At 48.3% G+C, this 12,157-nt stretch overlaps 1 protein-coding gene across 7 annotated transcripts in view; it reads left to right on the plus strand.

The window, feature by feature from the left end:
• Positions 1-12,157, plus strand: part of HIVEP3 (HIVEP zinc finger 3) — a 254,857-nt gene that overhangs the window by 111,236 nt on the left and 131,464 nt on the right. For all 7 annotated transcript variants that reach the window (XR_007709111.1, XM_050715102.1, XM_035565061.2 and 4 more), the window contains one exon: positions 10,083-10,162. The gene's annotated coding sequence lies outside the window, so the exon portion shown is untranslated. The remainder of the gene's footprint in view (positions 1-10,082; positions 10,163-12,157) is intronic.

Raw genomic sequence — 12,157 nt, forward strand, 5'->3', positions numbered from 1 at the left:
AAACAGAAGCAGTGCTGCAGGAGCGGGAACCTGCCCTTTCCTGCTCGCAGAGCTCGCTGCCGCTGCACGACTAACTGGTTGCACCAGCGGGTCCCCTCCGTGTGAACTGGTCTTTCTGGGAGCAGTTTACAGGGAACGCAGGTCAGATTTGCTAATTAGCTTAAACAGCTCATTCCCAGCACACTGGTTAAAAAAAAATCAAAAAAAAAACAATCAGGACTCCTTTGGGAGAGGTGGTCCAGCAGGGAGGGTAGCACAACCTGTGACAAGCAGGATGTGTCTGGCTGGGGCGATTTGCCAGACTGAGTCAGTCCTGGCTTCAGTTCCCAGCTGTGCTTATGCAACTTTTCCCATATCTTATTTGTACGAGTTTTGAATTATATTTGCCTGGCTCTTAAGATCAATAGGAGCCATTGCTCCAGCTTGTAACCACCAGAAACCGTGGCATTATCATGGGTCACTAAAGCAGCAGGGACTAGAGGACAAGCAAGCGTGCTCCTACAGCCCAGCGCTCCTTTCCCAAGGGGCTGCGGCGATTCTGGGGAGCGGGGCAGGGCCACCACAACCAGGCACAGGGGCTGCAGGGAGGGATTCGGTGCCCAGCATTCGGAGCACAGCAGGAACCGGGGAATTTAGCCCCAAGTAAGTGCAGATGACGATTTTCAGGTGTGTGTAACTTGGCGAAGCAGAGTGAATGTTCATGGGAGCTGTAAAGATCTGTAAAGATCTCCTTCCCGAGTGCAGGACTTGTGCCATGACAAATTTCCAGTTGGAGGGGGGAAAGCTAAGAGGGTTCTTTAGAGAAGCGGTTGGACAGCACAATTATTTTTACATGGAGTAAGGCATTTTATTTTTCATTTGCTTTTTGACACTGCTGCTGAAATTATTATTCCAGTAGGGCTGAGTTGATCCATACTAATTTAAGTGTCTAAAGTAAAGTTACAAATGAGCTGTGTTTCCATGAGTAAGATTCGCAGTCATCGTTGCAAGGTTTATTTCATGGCAGTGAAATCATTACCAGTAAGCAACTGGTGTACTTTGAAAACAATGACATTATTTAATGATGATAATGAAATAAAAAGGAGTTTCTCTAGCAGCCAGCGTAGCTGAGTTCAGCACACTAAAAGTTTTGCATTTATTTACATGCTGCAAGGGAAACCTGTTTTTAAGAGAATAAAACAGTAAGAGCGGACTTTAAAGAGTCTCTCCACTCTCATTTGTTTGATTTATGCAACCAGTTTCCAGTGACTGGACTGGCTCTGATGGGCTGCACCTCTGTAAACCTGCCACAGTTGACTGTGATGTTTTCCTGACTGTTTTTTCCATTTAAATCAACAGCTTTAACCCCAGTCTTACCCCCTTGGCTCTAATTTAGTCTTGAGGATTGCCTGTGGGAAATTTCAATTTTAGGTTTTCAAAGGTTACCCAAAGTATCAAGTTATTGGATTATATTCAGCGGGCGGATTTGGGGGTAGCGGGGAAGAAGCGTGATCAATATGTGCATCCTCTGGAGCTGTGTGAAGAAACTCTCCCAGGGAATAATTTAGCCTCTGATTTTGCAAAGTGTTTGGCACGGCTCAGTGCTGGCTGGAAGTGCTCAGCATCTCGTGGATCGCGGCACTGGATGTGAACTTGGCTCTTTCTCTCTTTTATATGGCATTTTCAATGCTGTATATAACAAAACTGGGCTTCGGCCAGGATTTGTGACTTGGGATAGGGCTACTCCCAGCGCGAGCCAAACATCCCAGACATTACTGTGTTCACGTGCTTTGTTTTTCCTGAAGAACTGCGTATCTCTTCGTTCTTCTCCTGTTACCAACTGGCTTAGCTCAGAGAGGCTCTTCATGGCTCCCAGAGGTTGACTTTGGGGTTGTCGTTAGCTCGAGATGTTATTGGCAGTGGGTTATAGGAGCTGCCGCCAAGAAACATGTTTAGGCATTTGGATTGCTCTTGTAAATTTTAATTAATCACTTTGCTGCTGTATAAGGCAGCACTGTAACACATACTTAATGCTCAAGTATTCAATTTCTTACAGCAACATTGCACCGCGGGTTAAAAAATAAAGCTGTGGGGCAACAAACGTCTGCATTCATGGCAGCTTTACTTGTAAAGAGTCTTTGGAAGTGCTGCCGGTGCCTGGAGGAGCCGTGGTGCTGGGTGCGGGGGGATGCACCCGGCTGCTGGACCTCGGTTAGCGGGGTGGTGGCGGGGCCTCTGAGCAGACCTCCCTCCGCCGGTCCTTCGGGGATGCTGTCATCTCCTGGCACTCTGCAGACAGCTAAAATTACCCGCTCAGCTGTGTGCAATAGTGGTCTGGCTGCTAACGAGAAGCGTGTGGCTGGGGGTGGGTTTAGAGGGTCCAAACTTCTCGGGCTCTGCGCGATGCATTCGGTCTTTGTGCATTTGCTTTTACGGGAGGCTGAGCGTAAGCCCTTAAATGCAGCAAGTGTCAGGCAGAAATGAGAGCCGGTGTTGTTTTGCTTCTTCGGCCACCCCCGGCATGTCCCAGAATAGCCAGGCGTGACCTGTGCTGTAAATCTAAGCCAGACCTGAGCTGGTGCTGCCCCCTCTGACCTGACCCCATCCCCTGGCTGCTGCACCAGCAGGGGGGAAAGCTGCGCCTTGGCCGTGGCGCGGCACTGGCCGTCTGTCTGGATGCACGGCCCCAATTCTGCGAGCAGCCACAGTGAATGTGTGCGACAGTTCCTACAAACGGCTCTGCAAGCACATATGCAGATGCTTCAGATGTGAACATCCGGGATTTTGGGGTGGGATGCCTGGGCATTCCTTACACATAGACACTTTTTTTTTTTTTTCTTCGCAAAGACGTCTGTCTAAAGCCCGTGTGCCTTTTGAATGATGCTGAAACATTGTTTTGGCGTGAGCCATTGGTAAGAGGAGTTGGGTGGTGGAGAGGATTCCTGGTGCTTCTGCTTTACATAAAGATGAATTTTACAACAAAAAAGGCTTTCTGTTCCCAAGTTTGTTAACGCAGCACTTTGCATCAACAATAAATGCAGCGAGTAAATCACAAAAGAGAATGAAATTATTTGGCACTGACGTTAATACTTCGTACAGCTCCATGGGGTGGTCTAGAACCTTATAGTATAGCAGTAAAGTTGCTAAACTGGTGCAAGCTGTGTCCCTGGAGAAAGGGGAGAAAAAGCCCAAACAGCAGGATAGAGGATATGAACATCATGCCTCCAGGTTTTGTTTGCTGTCATTGATGACATACATGATGTTCTCGCTAGAACAGGGATTTGCTGTAAAAGTGAACATGGATGAAGAAATCAGGAGGATTTAAAAAATAAAGGATTATGCTGGGGGTTGGAGTTGCTACAATCCAGACTTCAGAGCAGGAAGAGGCGTTAGATCGGGTTCGCTCCTTCTCCCAGGAGCTAGCGCTCAGCAGAGCATCACGGAGTGTTTTCCAGGGCTCTGCCCAGCTTCGTGGTGAATGCATTAATGGGTCTTCCACCACCTTCCTCAGGAGGTGTTCCAGTCCCCACGCTGTCTGTTCTCTCTGGCAGCGTGTTTTTGTAGTACTCAGGCTAAGCTCTCCTTTCCATAACCTACTCCATTGGCAAAGTGCCCCTTCTAGATAATTTCTTTCTGATCTGGTGTTTACACCCATCAATTATTTGCAGACTTATTCCCTCCCACCTTATTTATTCATTCATTTATTTATTTATTTATTTATTTTTACACTTAACTGAAATATAGATTTGGGTTCTTTAACCTCACTGAAGGGATCAGTGCTCCACTCACCGTGTTGCTTATTCCTGGACAAGCGGTAGTTTGACTGCATTTTGCAGCCTGCATCCCTCACCCCAAATAGGCTTCCGGACCAGGCTGGAGTTTTTGTGTTACAGCCCCGTGCCGAGGATGCTGTGGAACTGCATCACCCTGAGACATTTGACCAGTAACCTACATGAAGGGATGAAGGGGATAATTTTGCTGTTGCCTTGTTTTTGATGATCTGTTCTGCAATACCAGTGCAGCTAGGTGGTAGCCCAAGACCCAGAAAGACATATTGAATATACATCCTTTTTTTTTTTTTTTTTTTAACCCAGGAAAATAGGCTCATTACAGAGCCTACCACCAGAGGAATTGCAACGATTGTGATTTCCTGAGATTTTACCCCGCTCTTGTTTCTGCAATGGCTATATCATGTCATTGCTCTTTCACTACTATTTTTTTGCCTACTTCTGCACGGGAGTTTTCTGGGGAGATCGACAGAGGCTCAGCACATCAGCTGCCTTCCAGGGGTGCAAAACATTATAAGGGCTGACTCTTGTAGCATGACAAGGCTGTGAAATGTGTTGTGTTTTTTTTTTTTAAATCAAAAACCAGACTTTGCAGCCAGCCTCATTACTTACACGCTGTCCTTATGGGACCGTGCAGCCTCGCCTGCGTGGTGCTGCTGTAGCTGCCTGCTCCCGACCACGTCCCGGAGCCTGGCACTCCAACCTATTGATTGACATCTCCGTCTCCAGCTCTGATCTCATGTCTTGACCATCTGCTTCTTCTGGTGGTCTCCGGAGGGTCTGCCAATCAGCAAAGCAGGCTCAAAATGCACAGGCAAATGGGTTAGATTATTTTTGGACCTTCCTTGCAGCCATCTGTTTGGGAGAGAGCCATGAGCTTGTCTTACCCAGCTGGGTTAAGGTGCTGTGGCAGCCTGCAAGGGAGGAGGAAGCAAACAGGATAAAGAAAATTACCCTCTTCTTAAGGAGCTGAATCAGCTGCGAGACGGCACTGAGCTCTCAGCCAGCAACTGGCACCGGCAGTGAGATACTGGGACAGCTCCCGGCTCCCGGCCCCGTCGGAGCTGGCTGCGGCGTTCGCATGACACCAGGCAAGGCAGCAAGTTTGGTTCGACTTCGAAGCTGACTCCTGTTGCCCGTGACAACCTGGGTCTGAGTCTATTTTACATGCACACACATCCGCACATGCATATGTTGCTATAACAACCGGCCAGGACTTTTAAAAAAATGCTGGACTCTGTTTTCCAGGTTGCAAAGCACCGAAGTTTCGCTGCAATCCAGGAGGCAAACAGCTGCCTGCGGGTTTATTTATTTATTTAATCTTCCTAAAAAAAGCTCTAAATCAAGTGTGCTAGGCAAAACGTCTGGGTTAATGATATAAAGAGTCTGTAGTGCTTCACTAGGAAAAGAGAGGCACACGAGGCTCTGTCTGCTGCTCTGGTGTTTGAAAGAGACCAGCCAGCCCTGACGTGGTGAGGTGGTAAGGGATGAAAAAAACTACTGGCTCGGGTGTCCCCAGAGCATCGCAGTTATTTAACGCCACCGGTAAAGCCATTGGTGTCACAGGCAGCAGTAAATCACAGATGAAGATTTTGACCCAAGCCAATGCAGTCAGACACTGCTGAGAGCTGGGGATGTGAGCAGCAAAAACCCATATTGGCCTTGGGAAGCCCTTCCCTACAGAGGTAGGGTCTAGCTGAGGTACTTGTGATAGCTAGTCAATGGCGTTTGTCCCCTGTAGCAGGCTGAATGTTAATGCTCTCTATTTTCCCCTTTTTCTCTGAGTGATACCCTGAGCAGTGTTGTTCTCCAAAAAAAGGGGGTTTTCTCACAGGGAAAGGGGAAAGCAGGAGAGGCACAGCAATCTGCATGTGTTCTGCAAGACGTGCACGTGTGCGATGGTCCTTGTGTGCTGCTCTTCGTCTGGCCTGTGTTTGAAAGCCTTGCCTATAAAAGCAGCCCCAAGGAGGGGAGGGAGCCCTGCTTTCCCCTTGTAGACAGCGCTCGGTCTTCCTGTGCGCGTCGTGACCCAGCCTGCTGCTGGGGCCGCATCGTGCTGTGCAGGGGTGCTGGCACTCGTCACCACCACCCCTGCACATCAGGATCTTCTAGGAAGTCCTGTCATTCCTAAAAGTGACCCGCATTTCTTCATGTTTAGATTTAGTGGACACAGTTTATGTTGGATTGTCATATTCCAAGTTCAAGCCCATGACGTAAGGGAAGCCTTATGTCCTTGTGATCCTGAGATTGCCTCAGTGCACACACCAGTGTCTAGGATACCCTAGATCTTTTTTTTTCCACCCAGATGCTGTGTTGAGGGAATGGAGGAAAAAAAATAATCCTTTGACTATTTTTGGTGGATTTCTAGAAATGCAATAGTCCAAAACCCAGCTGCGACTGGACAACTGGAGGTATGGCGATCCCAGACAAGTGGGTGTGTGGGCAGCATGGGTCTGTGCAGTCTGCAAGCCGGATCCATCTATCTGGTGCTGGACGCCTTGTGGAGGTGCTGCAGCAGGGACATGCCAGTGATGCTGTGTTGAGCATCTTGGATGGGGTGCATGAATGTGGTGCAAGTATTCAAATCAAGTGGCTGCTTTATAGCTCCTGATACCAACCGTGGTTTTTGATTAGTGTGAGAGATATTCATTTTTTTCAGCCCTTCTGATAGGTTTATGTGTAAGAAGGGGTCTGTAGACATGGGCTGGGATGTTGGCAGTTGTTTTGCTGGTCATGTTCTGCAGGTGATGGTGGTCTCCCATTAGCACTTGAGATTGCATACATGATCACAGACTGTGCTGAGTGGTACTTGGAGATCTGTGGGGGATGTTTTGCCCATATTCAGAGATGGGGTTCCAGCAAGGTCAGAATTTGATGTAACCGTGCCCTGTTCCAGTAACTGGTTTTGCTTTCCACTCTGCTCCTTTACCTCTCACGGCTGACTGGAGGCCTCAGACCTGAACAGAAAATGAAGAGCTTCTCATCCAGAGCTCCCCAGCCTGAATCCAACCCAAAACACAAACTGCACGTATCCTGTGGATGGGGCTATCATTGGAAACCATCATATTTTGCTCAAAGTGGTGGATTCCAAGGAAAATCCTTGGGCTGAGCTGGCTTTGAGGATGGAGCTGCCTTTGAGACCCAGCTGTGTGATACCCAGGTTGTGTGAGGTTGGCCCTGCTCAGCATACGCATAGCTCTTTGCCAGGCCTAGCATTAAATCCGCACACCTCTGCTTTCTAAACTCAGCTTTGACATACAGCTTCTTCTCCAAGGTACGAATTAGCTCATTAAACACTTTGCATAAGATACCCAGGTGCTGGCACTGAGGGAGAGGAAATCAAACCTGCTCACACTTTGTTCACCTGCATTCAGTGTCAGGAAACCTGCCTGAAATGATTCATCCCCAGCCGCAGGCTCCGGAGCTGTGGTTTGACTTCTCCAGAGCTGCTCTATGGCCGGGGACAGGCTGCTGAGCTGAAAGGAAGCTTTTTAGCTGCAAAAATTGTGCAAGCCAGCATGTGCTATTTCTGGAGCGGGCTGTAATGTATGCGTCTAGCCTGGCTCTCTTCAGCAACGGCCAAATGTTTTTCAAGCAGTAAAGAAGGTAAAATAGAGCAACACTGTACCAGAGCCAGATTTTCCGCGCGTTCCCCGAGCAATGCCTGCAGGGACCCACACGTGCACTCACGGCCACGCAATTAAGTGCATCGATCACCAGCGGGATGGAGCAGGTACCCGTAACCTCAACAGGGCTGCAAACTTGGTACAAGCGTGGGCTGAACTGGCTCGTTAGGGTGCTGGAAACAATTGGGGCAATGTTAGGTTGTTTCTTTGCCTGGCCTACACATTGCTGCTCCTTGGGAGGGTGAATCTGCCAGGATAGCAATGCGTGGGCATGGCTCTACAGCCTTTGGGTCTGGGGGAGGCTGACCTGGGGCTGAGTGGTGCAGGGAGCGGTGAGCCTGTGGCAAGCTTCCTGATGCTGGTGTCAAGCAAATAACACAGTACCACTACACTTTGGGGCAGAGGGACAGTTGCAGGGGACTTTTTGTGGGCAGTGGCACAATCTTTCCCATCTGAGTGGCCTCTGACAGCCGGGTCAGGCTGGTCCTGCTGAGCAGGGGCACTCGTCCCTGTAGGGTTGCACCTCCCAGGTGAAAGTGCCCTGGAGGATGGGGCAGTGCAGCCCCGTCCTCACCCCTCCGCTCTTGGGGACCTTGGGATCCTCACTCACTCCATCAGATTTACTGTGTAATTCCTGCACCTCCTGGGGGTGAGAAAGGGGTGAAGCCAACCAAGAGGGGAAGAGATGGAGAGATGGACCTGTCTCCTTCCCCTGGAAGATGACTGCACTGTCCCCCTTGCTGGATGCCACTGCTCAGAGTAAGGAAAAAAAGGAAGAAGGAAAGAAAACAGCTGCACATGGGCTTAAGAATGGGTATAAATAATGCAGGATGGGGTCTTTCGACAGGCTCTGGTCACACTGGAGCTTGGCAGAGCAGCATCATGGGGAGAGGGGCAGAGATGTCCCCTGGTTTCCCTTTGGGAAGCTGACCGGGATACGGGGCTCTGTAGCATCACTGAGTGCCCATGAGCACGGTGGCACAGCCACCTCTGTGTTCCCTAGCGTGGAGATTGGGGTGTGTGTGTCGAGAGAGAGCACAGGGTGGGTGTCCTGGTGCTTCAGGAACCCTGCTGGTTCAGTGGGGGCAAGCACAGAGCAGGGTGGAAACAGACCTGGGCCTTCAAGGTCGCTGTGAAACCTTAGGTAAATTCAGGTTTGAGAAAGGGACAGCAAAGTCCCTAAACAGAATTTAGGAAAAAAAAAAAAAAAAGAAAGGATAAAAAGGATGTTTGTTTATAGCACGTGCTTCAGGAACTAATTGATCCATGCTCATGGTGTTGCGTAAAATCAACATTTACTCACCACCTCTATGGGTTCTTAAACTGCTTTTGTAGCACTTTTGCATCCTTTACCCTTGCTAAATTTGATCAATTTTGTTTTGCAAGACAGCGGCAAGATGAAGATATAATTTTTTTTTTTTTTTTTTTTTTTTTTTTCTTTCTCTGGCATTATTAAGTAGGGTGTTTTTGTTTCACCAGTGCCTTTAGCTTTTTGTTCACACTAATATATAGTATTTTGACTGTCCATATTCAGCCCTGTCCTGCCATGGCATTTGTGTGTCTGTGTGTGCTTTTGCAATAGCATTGTACAGAGTTTTCTGTGCATCTGCATGCGTGTGCCAACACGTTTTCAAGAGAAGCCACTAATAAGGATGCGGATTTAAAATTATTTAATCTAATTGCTGGCAGCAGAAGGCATGGTGAGGAAGATGTTATGAAGAATTGCTGGATGGGCTAACAGTGTTAGCCCCATTAAATCCTCAGAGTATGAACTGTCTGTAGATATTTCCTCCTGCACAACAAGAAAAATGAATTTAATCAGACAGTAGGGCTAAGTTATTCTTTAGGCCTGTAATAAGAGATAAAGAAAAATAAGAGTATCTAAAGAGCAATAAGAGTAACTTATTCTTTAGTTCTGTTTTAAGCCAAAAGTCAGGTTAGTGATTGTATTTTTTTTTCCTGAGCATCTTCCCATAACCTGCTGTGATTTTTGGATTTCTGTTCAGGCTTAGCCCTGCTGGCCCTGGGGTTAGAGGGCAATCAGGGTTCCCGACCATGCCGAGAGCCACTTGCCCTGTTGCACAGCTGTGGGTCTGTGCCCACCTGCGTGGTCCAGCTCTGAAGTGGTCAGGATGGGGTCTGGTTCCCATTCAGGGTCCTTGGTTTCAGAAGAGCTGCAAAGCCCATCACCAGCTGGCCCCCTGCGCCTTCTCTTTGTACGTCTGGAAATGAGTCGTTTCATGTGTAAAAAAAAGAAAAAAAAAAAAAAGTCCCTGCAGTGGTATTCTTCAAAAACTGTTTCAGATGTAACATTTATGAGCCCGGCTGCACAAGCAGCAGCTCTGCTCTGACCGTGAAGGGCAACGGTGAGCAAGCGTGGAGCGGGTCAGCCTGCTTCGCTGCAGCCCCATTCGGAAACGTGCCTCTCCAGAGCAGTTCTCCTGAGGAGAGCAAACTGAGGGGCAGCAAAATGAAAAATGTCACCAAAGACGAGTCCAAAACAGTGGCAGAAGGGTTGGAGAAAAGAAACACAAAAGGGCGAGTAGGAAAAAGCCCTAATGTCCCCGTGGGAACAAGTAGAATAACATACAAGTTACTATCACAGTTGGAGTGGATGTGTGGGCCTGTGGCATGAATGTCTTGTTTCAGATCACCACTTTACATCAAGTTCTCCTGTGTTTCTCCCCAGGCTCCCTCTCCCAGGTCACCACAGGAACACCTGAGCCTCCTCGAAGCTTCGGAGATGAACCTGTAGCAGCTGGCCAGCAGGTAGGAGGCTCAGCCACAGCTTCGGTGCCCGCTTCTGTGGTTCAGGAAGCGTGGGGATACCTCAGGGTGTGCAGCTGTGTGCTGCAGGGCCTATTGCCTTGGTGTTTTGGGGTTTCATCTGTCTGCAGGGCTTTCTGCTGGTTTTATGCCCCTTTGAGGTGATGCCGTTGCTGGAATTTGCAATTCCAAGAGGAGATGTCTGGTGACCGATTGTTTAAAAGGATGTTCTGAGTGGCAAGGACTGATCCATGCTTTCAGTCCTTTTTTTATGTATTTATTTCTGCTTAGTGTGTACCATTGGTCTTGTCTGGAGCTGCCCAGCCAGACGAAACAGCCCGTGCTCCTGTACGGGTGCTTGCTGGAACTGCCTGATCCCAGGAGATGCGGAGGTCACCTCTCCTGCTCCCTGCTGCTGCGGTTTTCTTTCTGGCTCTTTAACCAGCAACTTCCTAATATAAAATATTTAGAAGCAGAGGCTGCTGTTGTTTTTTTGTGCCTTGTAGCTGAGGACATGACCATCAGGTACCCAAATCCTGTCCTTCCTTACCTGCTCTCCCTTGCAGCTGCACCTTGCAAATTTCATGAAGTTTCTTCACTTATGGATAAAGATTTGCTCTTCTTAGCGCTGCTGCTTGCCTAACTTTAGAGATGTTTGTGGAAAGAAAATACTGCTCATGGAGCTCTTACAAAACCATCCAGGAGAAGATGCTGCACTGCTGGCGTTGACACTGACCACCAGCACGTTTATGGTGGCACAATGCAGGGCTTGGCATGTGTGCTGGGAGGGTGTTAAGGGCTGAGAGTCACTGGGCTGATGTGAGAGAGATGGACACAGCAAGAGGAGAATGGTGGGAGGATGTTGCCATGTGGCATAGTCACGTCTTTGGTCCCAATGGCCAACACTAATATAAGGGGGCAGATTTTGCCCCCCAGGGAGCAGCAGGTAGCCTCTCTTCAGCAAGAGCTCAGAGCTCCTCCATCAGCAAAATACTTCTATAACAGCCGTTATAGCTCATTATCTCACTGACCTTTAATTTTGCAAGTGTTTCGTCAGCCTGGTCCAGCTTCTGACCTCCGTTCCTAGAGGCAGCAGGATAATGTATTAATCTGCTGTGCTGTCTAGCCGCTTTGCACCCCTCCCTCCACCCCTCTGTCTCTGGTCTTTTTGGCAATCTGTCATTTTTTACTTTTGGTATGGGTCCAGGAGCTGAGTAAAAAGTAATTGGGCAGCTGGAGTGAGAAACAATGGGTTTTAAATATGCTTTAACGTGTTTGTAAACAAGTGCACTTCATCAGGGTCCCTGCCCAATGCACTGACAGCAGGCAAAACTGATGAGACTCTTCTGAGGTCAGAATTAATTACACTGCATGAAGTGGTGCAAAATGGGCAAATGAGGCAATGGGAAGTATCTCCTGTCCCGCTGTCCACATCTGTCCATGATGCCATGCTCTTTGCTGTGGTCGCAGAGCGCCTGAGATTGCTCTTCTCTTAGCTGTGGCAGTGAAGATGGGCAAAGATTGCTAGAAGTGCTGGGAGGATTGTGTTGGCTCCATGGAGTGTGTGGGGGGATGTCACACTTGTTGGAACTCATCTATCAGGGAAGAGCAATACAGAGAATAATCCTACTGTCTTGTCAAAATATCTTAATTTCCCTCAAACATCCACAGCTTGTTCCTAGTGAAAAAAAATATTTTTGCCTTTATATATCTATCTATCTATATATATATATATATATTATTGGATAAAATAATCCTTTACTGCAGATGACTTGAAGAGGGAAGCAAACCTAGGAACATAGGGAGGGGGCAAAAGATCTGTAGTTGATGCCGATGGACTGATGAAACCAGCTACCCCATTAGCCCAAACTCGCCAATTTTGAAGCCTAAAGACTCAATTTGCAGCCAGGGGAATTCTGCTCCATGGCTCAGGGCTGTGCTCCAGGTGCTTAGCGGAGCAGGGCTGGCTTCGTGATACACAGGGACACAACCAGTCAT

The sequence above is a fragment of the Cygnus atratus genome, chromosome 23 (assembly GCF_013377495.2).
Source record: "Cygnus atratus isolate AKBS03 ecotype Queensland, Australia chromosome 23, CAtr_DNAZoo_HiC_assembly, whole genome shotgun sequence".
Lineage (NCBI taxonomy): Eukaryota > Metazoa > Chordata > Aves > Anseriformes > Anatidae > Cygnus > Cygnus atratus.